This window comes from Typopeltis vanoorti, chromosome 20 (genome assembly GCF_054136105.1).
Source record: "Typopeltis vanoorti isolate ZY-2024b chromosome 20, IOZ_Tvanoo_1.0, whole genome shotgun sequence".
Taxonomy (NCBI): Eukaryota; Metazoa; Arthropoda; class Arachnida; order Uropygi; family Thelyphonidae; genus Typopeltis; species Typopeltis vanoorti.
This window is the reverse complement of record NC_143568.1, coordinates 20,828,417-20,849,812: the sequence shown is the minus strand read 5'-3', so window position 1 is coordinate 20,849,812 and position 21,396 is coordinate 20,828,417. Positions and strand designations below refer to the sequence as shown.

General features: G+C 36.2%; 1 protein-coding gene across 2 annotated transcripts in view; it reads right to left on the bottom strand.

Moving 5' to 3' along the window:
* The window catches only part of LOC150095272 (acid-sensing ion channel 2-like), an 83,885-nt gene extending 62,489 nt beyond the window's left edge, over positions 1-21,396 (bottom strand). Inside the window, exon 1 of one of the 2 annotated variants that reach the window (XM_090410209.1) lies at positions 21,291-21,396. The gene's annotated coding sequence lies outside the window, so the exon portion shown is untranslated. Of the gene's footprint in view, positions 1-16,960; positions 17,970-21,290 lie in introns of those variants that run through there. The other variant, XM_090410208.1, reaches the window with a different exon arrangement.

The following is a 21,396-nucleotide window of genomic DNA, read 5'->3' as shown; positions in this document are numbered from 1 at the left end:
TTGTTTATCATTACGTATTTCGTTTATATAAAATTAAAATGCATCACAAATATAATTTAGAAGATTGCTTATTACTTATATGTCGCACATATTCCGATCCTTAAACTTACGAAGTAAAGTTAATGGGATATATATAAATACATACTCGTGTGTGTGTGTGTGTGTGTGTGTGTGTGTGTGTGTGTGTGTGTGTGTGTGTGTGTGTGTGTGTGTGTGTGTGTGTGTGTGTGTGTGTGTGTGTGTGTGTGTGTGTGTGTGTGTGTGTGTGTGTGTGTGTGTGTGTGTGTGTGTGCTTATTACTTTATGTCGCACATATTCCGATCCTTAAACTTACGAAGTAAAGTTAATGGGATATATATAAATACATACTCGTGTGTGTGTGTGTGTGTGTGTGTGTGTGTGTGTGTGTGTGTGTGTGTGTGTGTGTGTGTGTGTGTGTGTGTGTGTGTGTGTGTGTGTGTGTTAAAAAGTTTTAATGACTGATACCGAGAGATAAAGAGATGACATGGTATATTCGAAAAGATACTGCTAGTTTACTAGTTTCGTTGAATTGATCAACATCTTCAGGTATCACAATCAAAGAAATATATAAAAAATTACAGAGACTTAAAATTGCATTAACAGAACAAGTATAAAAGAGAATAGCCTGTTTGAAAACAAAATGCGAGCTTGAGTTCCAAATAAACGTAGACTACGCTCTATCACGACTGTCACTGAACAGAGGTAACGTGTGCGTCAGAGAAAAGATACTATATACTAGTAAACTAGTTTGAAAAGATACTACTAGTATATTTTCAAATATACCATGTCATCTCTTTATCTCTCGGTATCAGTCATTAAAATTTTTTAATAATATTTCTCACCCGAGTAAAAATGAATTATGATCACACACACACACACACACACACACACACACACACACACATACATATATATATATATATATATATATGAAAATATGGGGTGATTTTATACTCCAGGTATAAAATCCAGAAGTATCAGGTACAAGAGGGAGGAGTTTTTGCATTGGTTAGTGCAACCCCCGCCAAAGCTATAGGCATTAGTGAGACTTGGCTAACAGCAGATGAGGTAATTACAAGGGAAGAATGTAAAGGGTTTAATATTTTCAGGAAAGATAGAGAAGATACGATGGGAGGAATACTGCTGATGGTAGCGGAAAAATTGCAGCCAAAAAAGAATAAGAGACAGGCTAGAGAGTGGCTGTTCATTTGAAGCAGCCTTGTGTGAGATTAAGGCCAGTAAGACAAAATATACAATTGATTGTTTCTATAGGTCGGGGAGATCCACAAATTATCTGGAAGACATGCATTGCCAAATTAGTACAATGAGTACAAGTCGGTGATTATTATGGGGAATTCAACTACAGAGATATAGACTGGAAGGGAAAAAAAGATCACATGACAGGAAGGAAATAGAATCTATACACCTGCTGAGAGATAATTACTTAAGGCAACATGTGATGGAGGGGACTAGGGTGAGAGAGTATTGAACCTGGTCATAGGATCAGAAGAGCTATCCATAACCAAGGTGATACATTGCTTCTGATTGGTGAAAGTGACCATACGGTCTTGACCTGAGAGATTGTAAAATATGAGGTAATATTCTGTCAAGAAGGTGTATATGGAACTACAAGGGAGGTGATTATGACAAGCTTAGGGAGAAGCTCAAATCTGTGCCACGGCATAAAACTAATATCCTTACCTGCATGGTAAGGATATTAGTAGCGCATGGGAGATAGTTAAGGGTCATCTAGAGGAAGCAATATTAAATTGTATACCTCGGGTTAGGAGGGTTAACGTAGGAGTAATATCATTAACCACGAGCTGCAGACGATGAAAATGCTGTGGAAGGTATATAAAGAAAAGGGTGCCCAGCAAACTCATGAACAGTAAAAGTAAAAGCAAAATTATGAGAAGAATCTAGCCAAACAGACGAAGGGAAATCCCAAAGATTTCTTTCGTTATGTCGCAAGTAAGAGGAAGAATGACTATGGAAGATTTAATCGTAATGATGGTCACGAGATGCAGAAGCGGATAAAATAGTTGAGTTACTGAGTGACCACTTTGCAAGGATATATCATCCTAGTGAGGTTATTACTTTAACACTTTCATTGCCAAGCTGAAAATTGGAATTTCGTGTGGTGGCCAAATTTTTTTTATTATTTTTTTCATTTAGTTAGCGACGTCCACGCGATAACGCGTGATCGGCCGTTTGGTGAGAACTCGCATCGCGTGATCGCGCGATATCGTTCATTGCCAAGCGGAAAATTTGGAATTTCGTGTGGTGGCCAAATTTTTTTTTATTTTTTTTTATTTAGTTAGCGACGTCCACGCGATAACGCGTGATCGGCCGTTTGGTGAGAGCTCGCATCGCGCGATATCGCGTGATGAACGTGTTAAAATATGTGGACAGACATTGTCACATATTTTAAAAGTGGATGAATTAGAAGTTCGTAAGATATTGAAGAATCTCAATGTAAATACAGCTGTGGTATTAGATGGAATATCATCTAGGGTTTTGCGAGAATGTGCAAGGGGAACTGACAGTGCCTCTGTCTAGGCTCATTAGTTTAAGTATCAGCTCTGGGAGAGTTGAAAGAGGGCAAAATAATTCCCTTGCATAAGAGAAGTTATAAAGACTGCAGTAGCATATACACCAATCGGTATCTCAGGCGTGGTGGTATAAGTACTAGAAAAATTCGTCAAAAAGAGAAGTCAAGAATGGGTAGATAAAACTATAATACTGTATGAGGGTCAGGAGCCTCCGTAGCTCAGTCTGTATAGACGAAGCCCTTGGGTCGGAAAGACATGGGTTCGATTCCCGTCAGAGACGTGAGTTAGCCGGTCTCATACGGAGGAAGGGGTTTTCATCCGGAAACTCGGATTTTTTCCCCAGAACAGGTAAACCGGCCCCGTGAACATACGCATCTACAGACTTAGGACACACTAGGAGGCTAACTACCTTATCCTCGAGTTGCGGTTGCGAAGTTCAAGAATACTTGGAAAGGTCGTGGGCGCCTAAGTGCCCGTTAGGACCACTGATAGGATAGTAAGGGTCAACATGACTTTGTGAAGTGTCGGTCATGCCTTAGAAATTTACTAACTTAACGTTTTACAATGGAGTAAGAGCTGAGTTTGATAAAGGAAATGGCTATACGGTGATTCCGCTGGATTTTGCAAAGTGTCATTTGACAGATTACCGCATGAAACTTTTTTTACACAAATTAGAACAGATGAGGATGGACATGACACTGATTAAGTGGATAAGAGGGCGGCTGCTGGACAGATATCAAAAAGTGATATATGGAGGGGCAGAACGAAGGCGAAAACAGTTACTAGTGGTGTGTCCCAAGGTTCAGTGGTGGGACCATTGCTGGTCCCACCACTGAACCTTGGAAACTAAATTAGGTAGAGTAATAGTTAATCAATGCGATGTGGAGAGCTTGCAAGAAGATTTAAATAGGCTGTCAGTATCTACAAAATTTAATGGGTGTCAATTTAATGTCGAGAAATATAAAGCTATGCATTTTGGGATAAATAGATTACAAGCCGTGTATCATATTGATGGCATTGTACTCCAAGAAATACATGAAGCTAGAGATTTAGGGATGGTGATAGACAGAAAGTTAATGTTTAGAGGACATATTGCTAAGGTTTCCCATAAGATTACTTGGCTATTGAAGAACACATTAATAAGTAGAGAAAACCAAGTTGCGATTCCTCTTTATAAGACCTTGATACGCCCACATCTGGATTACTGTACTCAAGTCTAGTCCCCTGTGTTTCTTGTGGATGAGGAAGCACTGGAGAGGATTCGGAGGTGAGTGACCAAGAAGGTGAGTGGCCTGTGGAATTTTCCTTGTGAGGATAGATTGAAGGTGTGTGGATTGCAGAAGTTGGTTGATAGGAGAAGAAGAGGGGATATGATAGAAACATTTAAGTTGCGTAAAGAATTTTATAGGATAGATGCAGGGGAAATGTTTCAGCACTTGGCTAGAGGGACCAGAATAAGGAGGTCATCCGTGTTAATTGAATAAAGATGTGGGTAGTATATGAGGACTAGAGCTTTTGCTTGGAGAGTTGTGAATGAGTGGAATGGGTTGCCAGAATCAGTGGTGAGTGCTTTCTGTTAATACGTTCAAGGAGAGATATGATAGACTGTGTGGATAGATTGGATCTCCTGGGATGAGTCTTTGGACTCCATGGAGATGCCCGTGTAATAATAATAATAATAATAATAATAATAATAATAATAATAATAATAATAATAAAATCTGAACCTTTGAGGTTTGAAATGCGAAACACCGTCATGCGATCGTCTAGCTCTTTCATTAATATATATAATGCGTAGTGGTGTTATATTAGGCGCAGGTAGTAGGTTCTAATAATATAAATTAAAGATGCCAAGAAATTATATTATTGTTTTCATCCTTTTTCCAAGTGTAAACAAAGTTTGCGCACTTCATTACACGGTAACTCGTATACAGAGGCTCATGACTTCACATCAGTTGCCTTGGTATCCCATAATGCAATGCACATATCCTTTCAAACACGTATAATGCTATGCATTATGGGAAGAGCCACTACACAGACCGGTTTCAACCTTTATTGAGGTTTCATCAGTGTGAGCCAAACCCAGATGTGATACCAACCATAACCATAACATCACTGGCCAGAAGGGTGAAGCAAGATGCTTTTTTTATTCCCCGTTGTCTGATAGGGACGAATTGAAGAGGAAAGATTTATGAGCTGTGAGCTCGCCCTGGGGGAGCACGGAGATTAATCGTTGTTGCTAGTATTTAGGATGGCTTTTGGCCTCTTGTATTTGAAGAGGTCAGTTTCGTCATAGTTTGCTGCCTGTTTAACTAGATCGTTGGGGTGTGTAGAGATCTTTGAGAAAAATTTTTTTTCTGATGTAGTTTGTAGGAAGGAGTAGATGTAAGGGATGTTTGTATCTCTATGCAGTTGGACGTTTCTTACAAACTACGGTGCATCCAGGATCATGCGCAAACACTTATTTTGCACTCTCTGTAGCCTGAGGATGTTGGTGTCGAATGTGTGGCTCCAGGCTGGAGATGCATATGTCACTATGGGGCGGATCGTCAGCAGGTAGAAGAGTACTTTGATTCTGGTATTTATTTAGCTTGCTTTTTCTATTTATTAGAGGGTAAAGTTTTGCGATGGTTTTAGATGCCTTCGCGCATAAAGCTTCGATGTGTGGGCTGAACGTTAATCTTTTGTCTAGAATTACCCCAAGATATTTTGTTTCTGTTTGCCAGGGGATTTTGGTGTTGAAGAAATAAAGGACCCCCTTGGGAGTTGCCAATCTTCTGGTGAAAAGTATCGCTATACTCTTTTGGGGATTCACTTGTAATCTCCATTTGGAGAACCATTGTTCTAGTTTTAGTAGGTTTTCTTGCAGTTTTTTTAGTGACGAGATGTAGTTGTAGACATCTGGCAAGTACTGTTGTGTCATTCGCATAGAGTGCTAAGATGGATGACATTGGGTTGTGTGGAATGTCTGCCATATATATCGAGAATAAGATCAGTGCCAGTGGGGAACCTTGGGGAACTCCCGCATAGATCCGTCGCTGACTTGAAACTGTTCCGTTTATTTTGACTTGTATGTGTCTGTCCTGGAGGTAAGATTTAATTAGGTGGACGATTCTTGATGGTATGCCTGCTGAGATGAGTTTGTGTAGTAATCCGAAGTGCCATATCTTATCAAAAGCTTTTGCTATGTCGAGGAAAACTGCTCCAATGTGCTGGTGCCAATTGTAGCCAGTGGTGATGTACTTAATTATCCTATGAATTTGTTGAGTAGTACTGTGATGTTGTCGAAAGCCAAATTGTTCCTTTGGAAGGATATTTAACTCGTTTACTGAGGCTTAGAGTTTGGAGAGGATGATTTTTTTCGGCAATTTTGCCTAAGTTTGAGATTAGGCTGATTGGTCGATAGCTTTCAGGCAGGTGTGGATCTTTACCTGATTTATGCACTGGGACCACATACGCGACTTTCCAATAGGTGAGGAAATAGTTAAATCTGAACATGGCGTTGATTATGGTGGTGAGATGTACGACAGCTCTTCAGGGCAGCAGTTTAATTAATCTATTTGTTATGCCATCTGGGCCAGGGGCTTTTATTCTTTAGCTTCTTTAGAATTTCATAGATTTCCGCTGGTGAGGTGTTTGCAAGTTTGTTGTTGCAGGTGTTGGTGAGTTTTAGTGCATGTTTGACATGGAGGTGGATTTTATAGACATGCTTAATATCCAAGTTGTCGTATGCAGGGCTACACTTTTTTTATAGGTTCTTTGCTATCTCTTCAGCTTTTTCTGCGTCCGTGTGTACTAGGCCCCTGTCTAACTTGAGTGGGGGAAGAGATTTGTTTTTGTTTCTGACGCTTAATATGTTCCAGATGGAGTGTTCACCGGGTGATATAGAGGCTAGTTGGCTTCCCCATGTTTCGTTCTTGTGAGTTTTAAGTGCTTCTCTAATTTCATTGTTCAGTTTGTTGAGGATCTTTTTGTCTTGAGGTGCACGGGTGTTATGGTACCATTTTCTTGCTTTGTTTTTGTCCCTAATTAAATCCATGATGTCTTCGGGTAGTCCGTTAGGCTTAAGAGTGGTTTGGGTAGAGGTGACAACCTTTATGGCTGTGTTGATTTGCTGGGTCAGGCTTTTGACAGCATTTTCAATTTCTTTTATGGATCTGATGTGAGGGACAGGTCCAATGTGTTCCAATAGTACTTCTGGTAGTTTTTTCCATGAGATGAAGGAGTAGGGGGGAGGCAGCAGTTGTTCTTGTTTTCCCAGCTGGAGCAGGATTGGATTGTGATCGAATGTCAGCTCGTTTAAAGAGTCTAGGCTATACTACTGGAGCTTAATATTTTGTAGGATAGCAATGTCAAGTATGTCGGCTGTGTGCCATACGTATATGATGTGTTGGTTCTGCGGGGCCTGCCACCACTGCATAGTTTGAACTGGAGTAGCTGAAGAGGATGTAGCCTTCTCTGTTGGTGGTTTTGCTGTTCCATGTAGGGTGTTTCGCATTTAGGTCACCGGCAGTGATGACGGTCTTTATTGCCCAGGACGGCATCCAGATCTGAATGTAGTAGATTCTTTGATGGAGGGTTGTAAGCTGCATAAAGTGTTAGTTTCCCAGCTGAGGTTGTGGGTACTACTATTCCTGTGAGCTCTAGATTTCTGGTTGAGGGGCTGGTTACAGAGTGGTGATCGATGTGGCTTTTTATGAAAATGGCGGTGCCACCTCCTCTGTAGTTTATTCTGTCGTTTCTGTGGAGGAGTTATCCTCTAAGTTTGGGGTTGTTTGCTAGTCTTAAGTGAGATTCATTTATTAGGATGATGTCTGGGTTGTATCTCACTGCGAATTCTTGGAGTTCCAGAATCTTGTTTCTAAGTCTGTTCGCGTTCCACGCGATGATCTGTAGGGAAACTCTGGTGCTTTTGTTTTTATGCATTTATGAGAGCTGCTAGGGTGGATTGGGTTTCTTGTAGAAATCTTTTTCTGGAGTCCGACGTGGGGTTAGATTTGCTGAAGTCATGCAGCATATTTGCGAGGGAGTTTGTAGTGACGGCTGCTAAATTTGGGTGGTATTGTTCCTGAGTGGCCTTTGTTGAGCGGACTACAATCTGTGATTTAAATGCGGACTACATTTATTGAGGTCTCATCAGTGTGAGCCAAACCCAGATGTGATACCAAGGTTGAAGTAATGCAGAAGTCATACTTCCATATACAAGAAGACAATGGGTGTCACACCTATTATTAAAATACTCTGGATTAGAGATTTTTTTATAAATATTAAATATTTGAATTTAAGAAGTGTACTCCATTTGGGTAAGCATGTAGTTTTTTCATTTAAATGATAAATCATTTAAATATGTTAAATAAATCACAAAATGTGAAACTGAAGATCGATAGAAACATAAACAGTTTTACTGATCGTCGTTTACTAAAAGACAGCATTCATAATTTAGAAAATACCTGCTGTGATTTCTATTCCCAGATTTTTTATAAAGTAAAAAAAAAAGTAATGAATAAAAATCTGTTAGTATTAAGGGAAATATTTGTGGTCGTCTTATACACAAAATAAACATTTTGGAAAGAAATTTTAGGGGTTGTCATATATACAAGTCGCCTTGTACACCGACATATACGGTATATCTTACACCCCTCCCCTTTTTTAGCGTAACATTCTGTTGCTCTCTCTGTGTTAAAGAGATAGGAGAATTACCTTCTGATTGAAAAGGGAATTGGGCGATTTTGTTGTTGAAGGAAAGAATTCGAGCATACTTCAAAAGTATTAAGAAAATACTGCATGAAAGTGAGCTTGGGAAAAAACACGAAACTTGCTTTGGTGGATGGAGTATATTATTTCCCTCCACTATGAATAATCTTTCTTATGATATAAAAAATAAATACTTTATTTAAATAATTTTATATGTGACTCCCACACATGAAATGTTCACACCTTAGTTAAGGATAATTTTCGATTTTTGTTAATTTTTTTATAATTTTAACATTTGTGTTTAGTCATGTTTTTCATGAAGAATACATAGCCGCGCAGAGCTATCTGAACTGTGCGACATATTTAAATTCAATAAAATGTAAAGGAAAATTGTATTTCCCCCCCAGGTATGCTTAACTGAATTCGAAGCAATTCATCTGCTGGCTGTGTAGCATTCTTTCCTTATATACACAGGCGATGAAGTGCGTCCTCAGATTCGATTCGCTCTATGACATGGATGTTAGAGAATGGCTTTAGGTAGCAATTAAATAACGTTGTCCTTGTGACGCAACGTTAAATAACGTTGCGTCACAAGGACGTTGCTGACTTGCTTATTTGAGACCCGAAATAGCTTAAAATGTTCACTATTTGGTATCTAGAGCAGGATTTCCGTATTATCTATTCCCTTGGCTCATCCACGATACTAATGCACTGCAACTTTACATCCTTTTTTTGTTGGGATTCACATAAAACAACAAGAATAAGCCTATTCGTACATATTCACTTACCTTTGTTCCCGTCATAATAGAGAAGCTGCTGTTTCGAAAGCCTCCCCTGGCATGTTGGATTTATGACAATAAACGACAGTTTCCCGATGGCATTCTATCTGTAGCTGATGTAAGTGGACTACGCCCCATCATCCCTCTCTCTCTCTCTCTTTCCTTCCTATCCTCTCTCTCTCTCTCTCTCTCTCTCTCTCTCTTTCTTTCTCTCTGACCATTCCCTTTAATGCTCTACGCTGCTAATGAATGAACCGCATATATTAATATATGACAACGTGGCATGCCATGAGCTGTCTTCGCCAGCCTCTCATGCGACTGTACCTTATGTTTCTCCTGCAGAGTTTCACATTATCCTTCATGTTCTAAATGATCTTTTCTTTTTGTTTAGAACCAAGTTTAATCTCTCTCTCTCTCTCTCTCTTTCCCCTCTCTCCCCTTGATCATTCTGTTTACGTTTATTCATGAGACGTTACAGTAATTCATGTGCAAAGTGTGTGTGTGTGTGTGTGTGTGTGTGTGTGTGTGTGTGTGTGTGTGTGTGTGTGTGTGTGTGTGTGTGTGTGTGTGTGTGTGTGTGTGTGTGTGTGTGTGTGTGTGTGTGTTATGTTATGTTATGTTATGTTCGGTCATTGTAGTAAAGGTATGCATCTTCTGACGGCCTATATTCTTCTTATCTTACTTTTAGTTGTAGTTATAGCTTTTTGTATGTGCATTAATCCCAAACATATATTCACTCATCTAATTTTATCCAGTTTCGGATATAGCCATGTATTACCATTTAATTTTACTTTGGATATATTATGAAAACGATAGAAAATTCTTCTCTCAGAAAGAATGCATATCATATTTCAGTTATTGATAGCTGAAGATTCTAAAAATGCAAAGCATAATTTTTCAGGATCATTTCAGTATATTGACCCTTCAGAAATAAATTAGAAATCAGCGATGCGAGACGATAAAACTTGCTGCTAATGAGGGGAAGATGTTTATAAAGCAAAATACAAAAAGCGAAAAATATACCAAAGGGCTGGAAGTTTAGAAATCGCAAATTTTAACAATTCTCTGATTTGAAGTTGTGAATAATCATATCACATTTAGAAGTTTGATATTAGGTTGTTATATCTAATGAAGTATTCAAGAACTCAAAGTATGCAATAGGCATTCTAAGAGTATTAAGTTTCTTTATGCTGATAAAAAATGATGAACTAGAGCAAAGAAAAACGAAGTTTCACAAGGTTTCTCCCTAAACATCAATTTCATATTCCAGCTTTTTATTATCTTTCTTTGTATTAAAAAAAATCTTCTTCAATTTGCTTATGTTGCCTTTGGGCACCGGTTGTTCAAATTGAGTAAATCGAAACGAAAGAAATTATATTAGCAATAGTCAGTTATGAGTATTTTTGGGGAAAAAAAACATCGTTCAAGAGTTGCTTTTATTACCTCGTTTGTGTTGTATAGTGCTTCAACTAAAGAGGCATACTTCGAAAAACAAGAGAGCAAGAGATTGTAGAGATGATGTCTGTATCAGTTGTCCACAAATATAATTTGTTATATCGATTATCGTTATGAACTGGATACTGATGCTTCGAATGTGGCTCTGCAGGTGCAAAAGGATTATACACTACTCAATTAGAGTATTTGTATTAATATATGATATTAGAAACAGTGAAGAGCACTTAGTGAAACGTATTTTTATGTTAATCCCACCATTTAAAGGTTGGCAACTTAGAACATTTAGTATGACTTTATACATATAAGGTTTACATAAGCTGGAAATCCAGCTCTAAGAGACCAAATATGGACTTTTTGTCATGCCATTTCAGACCTCTAATACATTAGTGAGATGGCAGTGGTCTTTCAACAAGCCTCCCTCCCAAAGTGGGACAGATTGCACAAGCAAATGTTGCTATAATAAATCAGTTTCTCTATGTTTTATGTTTCCTATTTTCGCATCCCACTGAAAACAACAAATCTGGGCTAAAATGAATAAATAACAGCAAGTCTTTAGGTTTGTTTGCACTTTGTACAAAAGTGGCCATAATTACGTTTCTTTTGTTTTAAATTTTTCACTTTTAAAAGTAACCTATGGTAGTGCCTTTTCCTAGTCTTAAACTTAGGAATTAGTCAATGGGTCATTTTTGAAATAAGACTCGTTTAGCTTTTTATACCAAATAATGATATTTAATTACTACATTCAATTATTATTATTATTATTATTATTATTATTATTATTATTATTATTATTATTATTATTATTATTGGTACTCCATTGAGTCAAAAGACTCATCGCATGAGAGACCCACTCTATCCATTAACACAATACCTATTATACATCTCCTTAAACCTATTCACAGTTGGGGCGTTCACAACCACTTCTGGCAGTCTATTCCACTCATTTACCTCTCTCCAAGTAAAAAAACCGAATTAGTGCACCCTTACTACCCACACTCTTAGATAGCTTCCAAGTGTAACATTTTGTTTTCCCCCTACTCCACATGTATTGAAAAATTTCTTGTGTGTCAATCTTATAGTATTCCCTTTAGTAACTTATAGATTTCTGTCGTATCCTCCTCCGCGTGTTAGCTAAACTCTGCAGCCCACATACTCTTAATCTACCCACATAAGGAGCGTTTCACAGACTTGTCACCAGCTTGGTCACTCGTGTCTGAATCTTCTTCACCACCTTCTGATCCTCAAGAAACACAGATGACCAAATCTGTGCACAATATTCAACATGTGGCCGAATCATAGTCGTATAAAGAGAGATAATAACCACCTTATCTTTACTCGCCAATGTGCTCTTCAGCATCCAGGTAATCCTCTGAGCTATTTTACCAACTATTGCAATATTTTCTCTGAATTTCAAATCTCTATCCACCATCACCGTTTCTATCCATTTCCCTTATCCAATTCTGCTGTTACCTTATTATAAAATGTGAATAAATTACTGAGGTAATAAAAGGTAGGTAATAAATTACCAACCTTTTACAAATCTTCCCCCTCTAAAGTATCATATTCCTATCCACCCATTCCTGAATTTTACTTTTAACCAACTTTTCCAATACTTTAACCATCACTCCGGAGATACTAATTGGTCTGTAATTTCCTACTTCCTTCTTGGAGACACCTTTATGTAATGGAATTATCTTACCCGCTTTCCAGTCCCTTGAAATCTTGCCAGAACTCAGACTTAGATGAAGAAACTTCGTCAGAGGTGCTGTCAGTTCACTTGCACATTCTCGTAGCAAACGAGCAGACATACCGTCCAGGCCCACTGCTGTATTCACTCTGATATTTTTCAATATACTGAAAACCCCTGGTTCATCTACCTCAATGCTCACATCAGATTCTCTCACCTCAATAATTGCAAAGTCACCACCCGGATGATATACCTTTACAAAGTGATCACTTAGTAACTGAACTATTTCTTCTGCTTCTGTCACTTTCCTTCCATCAGCACTGAGTAAAGTGATCTTTCCATGATCATTCTTTCTCTTACTTCCTACATGCTATGCAACCACAATGCATATTTTTGTATATAGTAAGCATGTATAATAAATAATAATAAACTAATGAGTTCAACATATTTAGTTAACGACTTTAAAAATGATAATATTTTAGGTTTCTCAACTGTATCTTTATCTGGAGGAACTCGCTACCGATTAGAAACAAATTATATCCAAAGATACGAAGTGTTTGTTGGCCTTGAATCAACAAATCACAAGCTATATAATAGCTATCTCAGAAGTGATATAGTTTAAACAATAAATGAGTATATTCACATATGTTATTTTAGAAATATGCATTTTAAATTTTTCATGTTTTGCATATTGTATTTTTTTTCAGTTTATTTTGTTTTGCACACTTAAATAAATCTAAAAAAAATATTATAAGCAGGGGCGGTTCGTGCATAGGCACTGCGGAACTGCAGCATCCCCAATTTTTCTCGATATATAAATATGTTTATTAATTTATTTATATTTGCTTGTAATATTTAATTTTATCATCAACAATCCTATACAATTATCTTATTTTGTAAAAAAAAAAAAAAAATCCATCTTATAGCACTTAGGAGGACGAAGGACGCTAGCGGCACTGTGTTTTCCACAGTCTCGTATTGCTACGCGCGCAAACATATACGTCATAGTGAGATGCGAGAAGAGCCGGCGCTAGGGTCTTTGCGCCGGCTCTTCTCGCGCCCTCTGTCTAAGCGCCCCTGTAACGATCCAGGCATGTGTGGTTCTTTTACGATAATAAAAATTTAAATTATTTGAAATTTCTTAAATAAATTTTGACAGAACAGCCACACGTTGGTTCGCTAAATGTAACGAACCGGGGGCGTTGACTAGGCAGGATAATCATTAAAAACCCGAATATTCCAAAAATTCATAAAAGTTATTCTCAAAAGTCAAAGCAAATTTTGATAAAGCCACTTCACTTTAATCGTTGAATATAATGATACAGGATTATAGCCTTCTCACCGACTCGAATCGCTAACAAAATTAAAATGAATTTTAATTAAAGTGAACATTTATTTCAACTAAAGTATAAAAAATTCTTGCATTTTACTAAATTCTTAGTAAGTTGTAAAAATTTTTTAATAATTTTTATAAGTGGAACTATCTTTTAGGAAAATAAAAGAAACTCAAGATAGATGAGAAAATAAGAAAAAAAATAAAACCTTTACAGAATAACAGAAAATAAATTAAATTACATAAAAATACTTGAAATTTTTTTATTAAAATTTTAGGGTTCTTGATTTCATATTCACCAAATTAGAAGTCTTAACGCCAAACTAACAAGCCTTTTTTGTGAATACTTGTTCTCAAGTAGGTTTTAATCATCAACTTGGAAAAGGAACGTTTACCGCTCGCTACACTAACAGGTAAGATTAATAGTATTCTTAAAGCAATTGAAAAGTTAGGGAAAGATAAATTATTGGCCCCAATAAAATTAAGAATATCGAAAGGGTTTTAAATATTTAAATTATCCTTTCGAAAAATATCCCGGAAAGCACATAACTCGTCATATAGTTCTATTGCATTTACGTCTTTATTGTCGCCGTCCATCAAGAGAATCTCTAAATCGTCACAATTTTTTCGTAAATCTTCGTTATTAATTTGTAATAATCTATACAATAAATTGAAATTATCATAATATGTTTTTAGTTGTTCAAAACATTCTATTAACGAACACATTGCAACGTCTAGAAGTGTATAAAACACATTCACTCTAAATTTATCTTCTGGCGATTGTGGCGTTTCGTCATGATGCTCGTAGTCAAATTGTCGTGTCTTCTTTCGTCGTCGAACTTCTGTACCGGTTTTAAATTCTTGTTCTCCATCCACCTCTTCACTCAGTTCTTTTGCCGTTTTTAGAATTTCTTTAAAATTTGTATCTGATCGATACTCTTGTAAGAATATTTTTAAGTTTTCGATAGATTCTAAAGCAAGTGTAATGTTCATATTTTTGTCTTGAAGCATTTTCTCACAGGCTTTATTCTGTTAAGTAAATCATGCCAAATTATAAGAGAACAAAAAATGAATTTGTATCCTTCATTTTAGCACATAATGTTTGCGCTTCATGCTGAGTTTCTTTATTAAAATTTTCATTATTTAAAATTTCAAAAAGTGCATCGTAAATTTCTCCTAACTGAAATCGTAGAGGGCGGTTGCATTAATTTTACTTTCCCATCGCGTTTCTGATGGCTGTTTCAATGTTAAATTTTTTACGAACTTTAAAAGGATTGCCCAACGTTTGTAAGAGAACAAAAAGAAATTATATATTTCTTGAATAATTGCAAAGGAACTAATTGTGTCTGCATTCACTTTGACTGCATCGTTAATAATTAAATTTAGAGTATGAGCAGCACATGGCACGTAAAAAACTCGAGGATTATTGTTCAAAAGCAAATTTTGAAGCCCATATTTTTTTCCTTTCATATTTGCCCCATTGTCATACCCTTGACCTCGCATGTCTTCAATGGGAATGTTCCATTTTTCCAGTTGTTCCATTATTGTTGCACATAAACCTCGTCCTGTGGAATCTGGTATATCTGCAAAACCTAAAAAGTTTTCCCTGATCTTGACAATTCCATTGTCACAGGAAACAAAGCGAATAATAATGGTCATTTGTTCTGTTTTATTTGCATCAGGTGTGCAGTCTAAAATTATGGAATAATATTTAGATTTTCAAATTGATAATAAAATTGTATCCCTGATTGCATTACTTAAAGTTTCCAATATTTCATTTTGACTGTCTTTACTCAAATAGTGTACTCTATTGTTTCCTTGTAGGGCCCTTTCAACATGATTTTCCATAACGAGATCAAACTTCGCAAACAGTTCGACTAATTTTAAAAAATTGCCGTTATTCCTTTCATATAATTTATCAGATGATCCGCGAAAAGCTAAATTTTGGCTACCAAGGAATTTTATAATTTCAATCAAGCGTTCTAAAACACTCGTCCAATGTTTCTTTTCCATTTCATACATGCTTTGAGTCTGGCAATAAATAATAGTTTTGTTTTTTAAATGTTTATCAAGTTCCTTCCATTTTAAGAAATTTTTTATGTGAGCTAAACTAGTCTCATGTCTATGTAAAGTTGTACTTACATTTCTCCAATCGTTATAACCTTCTGCAAGACTACTTGATTCAGTAGGTGCGAAAAGTTTGCAACAAAAGCAAAAAACAGAATTTAAAGTTTCGGAATAAATGAGCCATGTTCTTTGCACGAGCTCCCCATTTTCCATTTTTCTATTATAATACATGTCGCCAAATTTACGATATGTATCTCTGGGATATATTATATTTTTCTTTTGAACAGGCCCCATTTCAATTAAAACAACTCATAATTTTTCATCACTATTTCCCCATTCACCTGGATCTTCTAAATTTACAGAGACTAACAATGTGTTAGTTTCGTGGTCAACTACAACTAAATCTTCTCCTAACTGTTTCTCACTTAAATCCTGCGTCTTGTTATCTTGTTCAACAGTTGTAATAGTACTTTCATTCAAACTGGATGATGTGCACGGTTCGTCAACTGTGATTTCTGATGTATCGAGTTCGTTACAATCTGCATCAGAATATTTTAATATTTTAACAAATTTATTAAGAGTCCTAGTTTGTTTCTTAATATCTGCTTCTTTCGCAGCATGATGCTTACGATTTTGTGCACTGGATAACTTTTTTTTAAATTTTTGATTCCATTTCTATTTTATACCCACAAGAAATTATTACACAACACGACACAGAGACGAAACAATAGTCCGTACTGCGCTACTGTCAGTAGCCTATTGAGATGCGTACTATTATAAATCTACTGTTGCTATCCTGTCATTACTGCGACATTGTAAAATTTTATTATTATTTTAACTTTGTATACTTGTAATTACTTTACTTTATACTTTATTTTACTTTATACTTTATACTTTATTCTCCGTTATTCTAATGTAGCTGTGCGCGCTTTCTCTCTCTCTCATAATCTCTCTTGTTTATATTATTACTTGCTATGTTTACAAGAAAGTCAAATAACATTTATTTACATTACTGTGAAATGTAAATAAATCCATATTAAAACATATTAGGGAGATTGCTTTCTCTGTCCTTCTATAAAAACTCTTTAGCAAAATTTGGAACCTTTTTTTCTTCAACTTTAAATTACTTTCTTTAACACAAAACGTTATCTACTCTCAGTTGACAAATTTTACTTATTAAATTCCAAGCTTACTCGCAAAGAGGTTACCTAAATCTCTCTGTTAAGTTATCTTTACAAATTTGATATCAACTTCTAACATGCCAATTGATTCTCTTAAGGACACTTCTTAACCTTATTAAACATTAAACATATATCTTAAAAGTCTTTCTAATACAACTATAAGAGGAATTATATAAAGGTTTTGAACTTACAAAGGCTCTGTATCTCACAATTAGTCAAAAGTCTTTCACTAAAGTTCTATGGCAATTCTTTCATCTCAGATCTTCATCTGGAATATTGGCTTCGGCTATATCAATTGGGAATGTAGTGGGACTCGTACAGTTCCGGAAAAATGTTATTCTCCACGGCGAAAAGAAAACCTTACGAGCGAAAGTACTTCGGGAAATTTGCCTCGCCTTGTCTCCTCTACTTGGGCTGGCCGAAAATGCCTGGACGACTGCCGTCTCAAGTAGCTTGAATTGCCACCTCTAAGAAACTGAAAATGCCGCCTCCAAGAAAAATGAAACTGTTGTCAACTGTCAATCAGGATCCCTCTGGACTGGAAACTTTTCTCTTCTACGGCGTTTGGGACTTCTCCTTTCGGCAATTTGAAAACCCTGTCTGTGGCCTAGAAGTCGTTTCTCTCTAGCGACGTTTCAAACCAAGAAGCTCTTTCTGCAAGCGGAAAACTCCTCTCTCAACCAACGTCTGGATCTGGGATGCTCTCTGACAATGTCTGGAACCGAGCAGCTCTGTCTCTCTTCGGCAACGTCTGGGACCGGGCAGCTTTAGCAATGTCTGGAACCGAGCTGCCTCCTCTTTGACAGCGTCTGGAACCGGGCAGCCTCTCCTGTCTCTCTGTGGACGTCTCTGGAACCGGGCCCCCTCTACTTCTGCAACAATCTCTGGATCTGTGCAGCCCCTTCTGTTTGCTTCAGTCCCTTTTTATTATACCTCCTCTGAGCCCTTGCATGAAGTTTGGCAACCCCCAATGAATCAGTATGATTCTTTCATCTTAAGTTTCAAGTTCGGCAGGCCTTTTGTTCTCCTCCGCTTTCTTTTAATTGTAAGTTGCCAGCCATCGGAAAGTTGATTGAACCTTTCTGACTGACTTAGCAGATGTTTACACTTAGAGCCTGCAAGCCTTTCTCATACAAACAAATTTTAATAACAATCTTTCAAATGCCGCCATGTAGATCTATTACATGCAGTTCGGCGATATAAACATTGCCTTTGTTTTTAGCACTCTAACATATTCTTATTAAAGCAGTATATACAGTTAACTTCCAGAGTGTTATTTACAATAACATCTAAAACAAACTATACAGAAACAAACAAAGTTTATTTTTACAATATTCACATGGGACTTAACCTAAGTAAACAATCGAATGTAATGTGCTTTGGAATATTTAAGCTACAATCGAGTTTTTACAGTACCATATGACTGGTTACGTAGCAACAAATGTTTTGTACGAAAATTCGTTTCTGCGTATAAAAACCGTTCACCGTTTCACTTTAGATTCTGGAGGCAGCGAGAGCATTTAGCCTGCTCTCGCTGCAAAATTGTAAACAGCCGGCAATATACAATTTTTTAAAAATTTTTATTCGGTGTATCCGACCTTATTTACACGTATTTTAATATTGATCATTCTAAGAATTTTTTGTTTTTATGATAAAAATTTTGTTTCTTAAAAATGAACTTATGACCCGTGCCCTGGCGCCCCCTTCGTAGCAGCGCCCGCATGCACAGCATGCTCTGTATGCCCGCTTCCGCAGGCTCTGGATGCGAGCTATTAGCGTAATGCGGCACTGCCCGTCGCGCAGTTCCGCCGTTGTTTATATGCAGTTTGCGCCAATAGTAGAGTGTTCGTAGTGCTTGTCGTGTTTACTCTGTCTCTTTAAATATTTGGGCATTACAATTAAAGACGACATTTGTTATAGTTTTTATTTTAGAACATTATTGGGGTTATGATAATGGATTTTATTTTAAAATAAATTTGAATTATACTGAACTGTATAATTTTATCGATAATAAACAATATTTTTTCATGAAACAAAGCAAGAAGAATATATTTTATTTTTAAGCAATTTTGAATTATACCAAATTGTATAATTTTATCGATAATAAACAATATTTTTTCATGTTTAATTTTTTTTTTAAATTTTTACCATAATTTTGATATTTTATCCAAACCCGTATACAATGTACTTTACAGTGCGTATGTATATTTCGAAAGATGCAGCACCCCCACGATTTCAAGCCACGAGCCCACTGATTATAAGTATCACTGCATGATGATTTTGATAGTAATTTGGCATAAGTATTAATTAAGCACACTGGAAACTGTAGAGCAGGTATATTAGTTAAAAACTGTTTTTAGTCTACAGAGTTTATCACGATGTAGTTTATGTTACTTTTTAATAACATTCTTAATAAAAGCTCATTAATTAGGCAGTTCTGCTAATTTCTCTTAGAAAAAGTCGCATCTCCATCAAAAATTCTCGCTTATCTTCAACATGCAGCAACTAAACATATATTTTATTTTTTACCTTTTCTACACAGGCTGAATATATGGTTTTTCATAATCAAAATTCCATGTAGCTAATTTGAGTAATTTATTTTAATACAGTAAATTACTTAATTGTTCAAGATGAGAAATATTATCGTTATCAATGTTGCAAAAATAAAAACAAAAAAAGATTCGCGTAGTATTTGAGAATGCAAGAGCTAATTCTATAAAAAAAAAAAGAAAGTTTGCGACTCAGAATGAATTTGTAACTGTTTTTTGTAGGACTGATGTTATGTCATAAGTATGTAATAAGTACGTGGGCCTCCAAACGCGTTCTGTGAATGGCGAAACGATTCATAAGATTAAGAAATACCCCTATATATGAATAGAAAATGAAAAGTAGATCTCTGCAGAAAATGATACAAGTGGATCGCTGCAGTAAATTCTTTTTCAGCATTTATTTAATAATACGAGAAAATTGAGGAATACTTGCATACTGCATATTCTGTATTTCATTGGATTTGATTCTCGATTTTCGGATCCTCCTTATTGAGGATAATCGGAAGTTTGCTGCAAAGTATATCTATCGGTCTTTCCCTATCGCATGCCTACTTATTTGAATTCTATAGCAGCACGTATCGCTAAGCCTAAAATACTGTACGTGTGTTTTCGCGTTTCAGAGAAGTATAGATGACAGCTATGAAAAATATCTCGAGGTTCAACCATCTGTCTGTTTCCAACCATATCAGCAAAGCAATATATTCGTCACTTACCATGCATAAAACATAGGAAATACCGATTTGCTTTATATAATATAACTTATAGGACATCAGCGAATGTCTAAAAAATTCAATATATCTGTTTAGCTTGGGCGACCTTTCCAATAGAACAAAAATGGACATCATGCATGTTGTATGAGGTAATGTCTAAAATAGATATTGCATTATAACATCTTGCAAAAACACAAGATGTTTTAGAATCAATAAATACTTGAAACTTAAACATATTTATGTACTACCGATCACTTTTACCAATATGCGAGCTTTAATAATTAACACAGGGATAGGTGGCTTCATAGTACAAATTGATCTCAGTATACACTGATTTTTTATTATTTTTTAAAGCAAAAAATAAAATATGACCAAACATTCAACAATTTGTAATGCTGATGATTTAATGCTACGTCTTACCTCAAACAATGTGTATATTCTTTCAGCCCAAAATGCTCCTATAACCCTAGACCCTCATACATTATTCGATACCCTGCGGATAGCACGAGAAATATGTATTTGCCACTGTCACTCTCTCACTGAGCAGTTGGCATAGCAGCCACGACGTATATCTGTTTACGTGTGTCGCTTTGTCTCATAGAAACCATGCGACATCATACTCCAGGCGCGGCACGTTACCCATTGTGAGGATCTATGGTTGGACGGAAGAGAACTGGTTTGCATGCGTATCTCATGACTGAGTTCGAAAATATTAAAGAACACTCCTATAGCGTTTAATTGGGAAACAGAAAAGTGAAATAACAAACACCTCAGTAATAGTCATCTGAACAAAGTACAAAAGGAAACACATGCTTCTAAGAACCATTTTATAATGCAGTTTGATTCGCAGCAAACTTTCTTAAGATAATTGACCAAATTTACGATTATCAGTACAAATCACTGAGTAAAATAACTTCTGATTTCTATTGGATGGAATCAAACACACCTGGAAAAAAGCAGTAGAAGTTCAAGCGGATAGTTATTTATAGTTATTTACAGACTAATTTATAACCTGTCAAAATAGGATGGACAAAATAGTTTTAAAACTGTAGTTAAGAAATGGAAGATATCTTTGTTTCGAATAGCTCTTTCATACGAACTTCCATGTTTAAATTGAACTCAGTTCAATTTAACAACTAAACAGACAGATACTGCACTTAAAAATAATATTTTTCGTCTTTGCTTTTATTCTTATGTTCATTATTAGCTTAATTTTTAATTTTATATTTATTTCCCACATGCATGGTGTTATAAATATTTACCTTAAAAAGCTGGGTTTCAAGAATGGCAATCCACACAAAAAAGTGTTTTTTTAAATGCTTGTTACTTGTTCATTCATAAGCATTCGAGCAACATGCAATAAAGTGC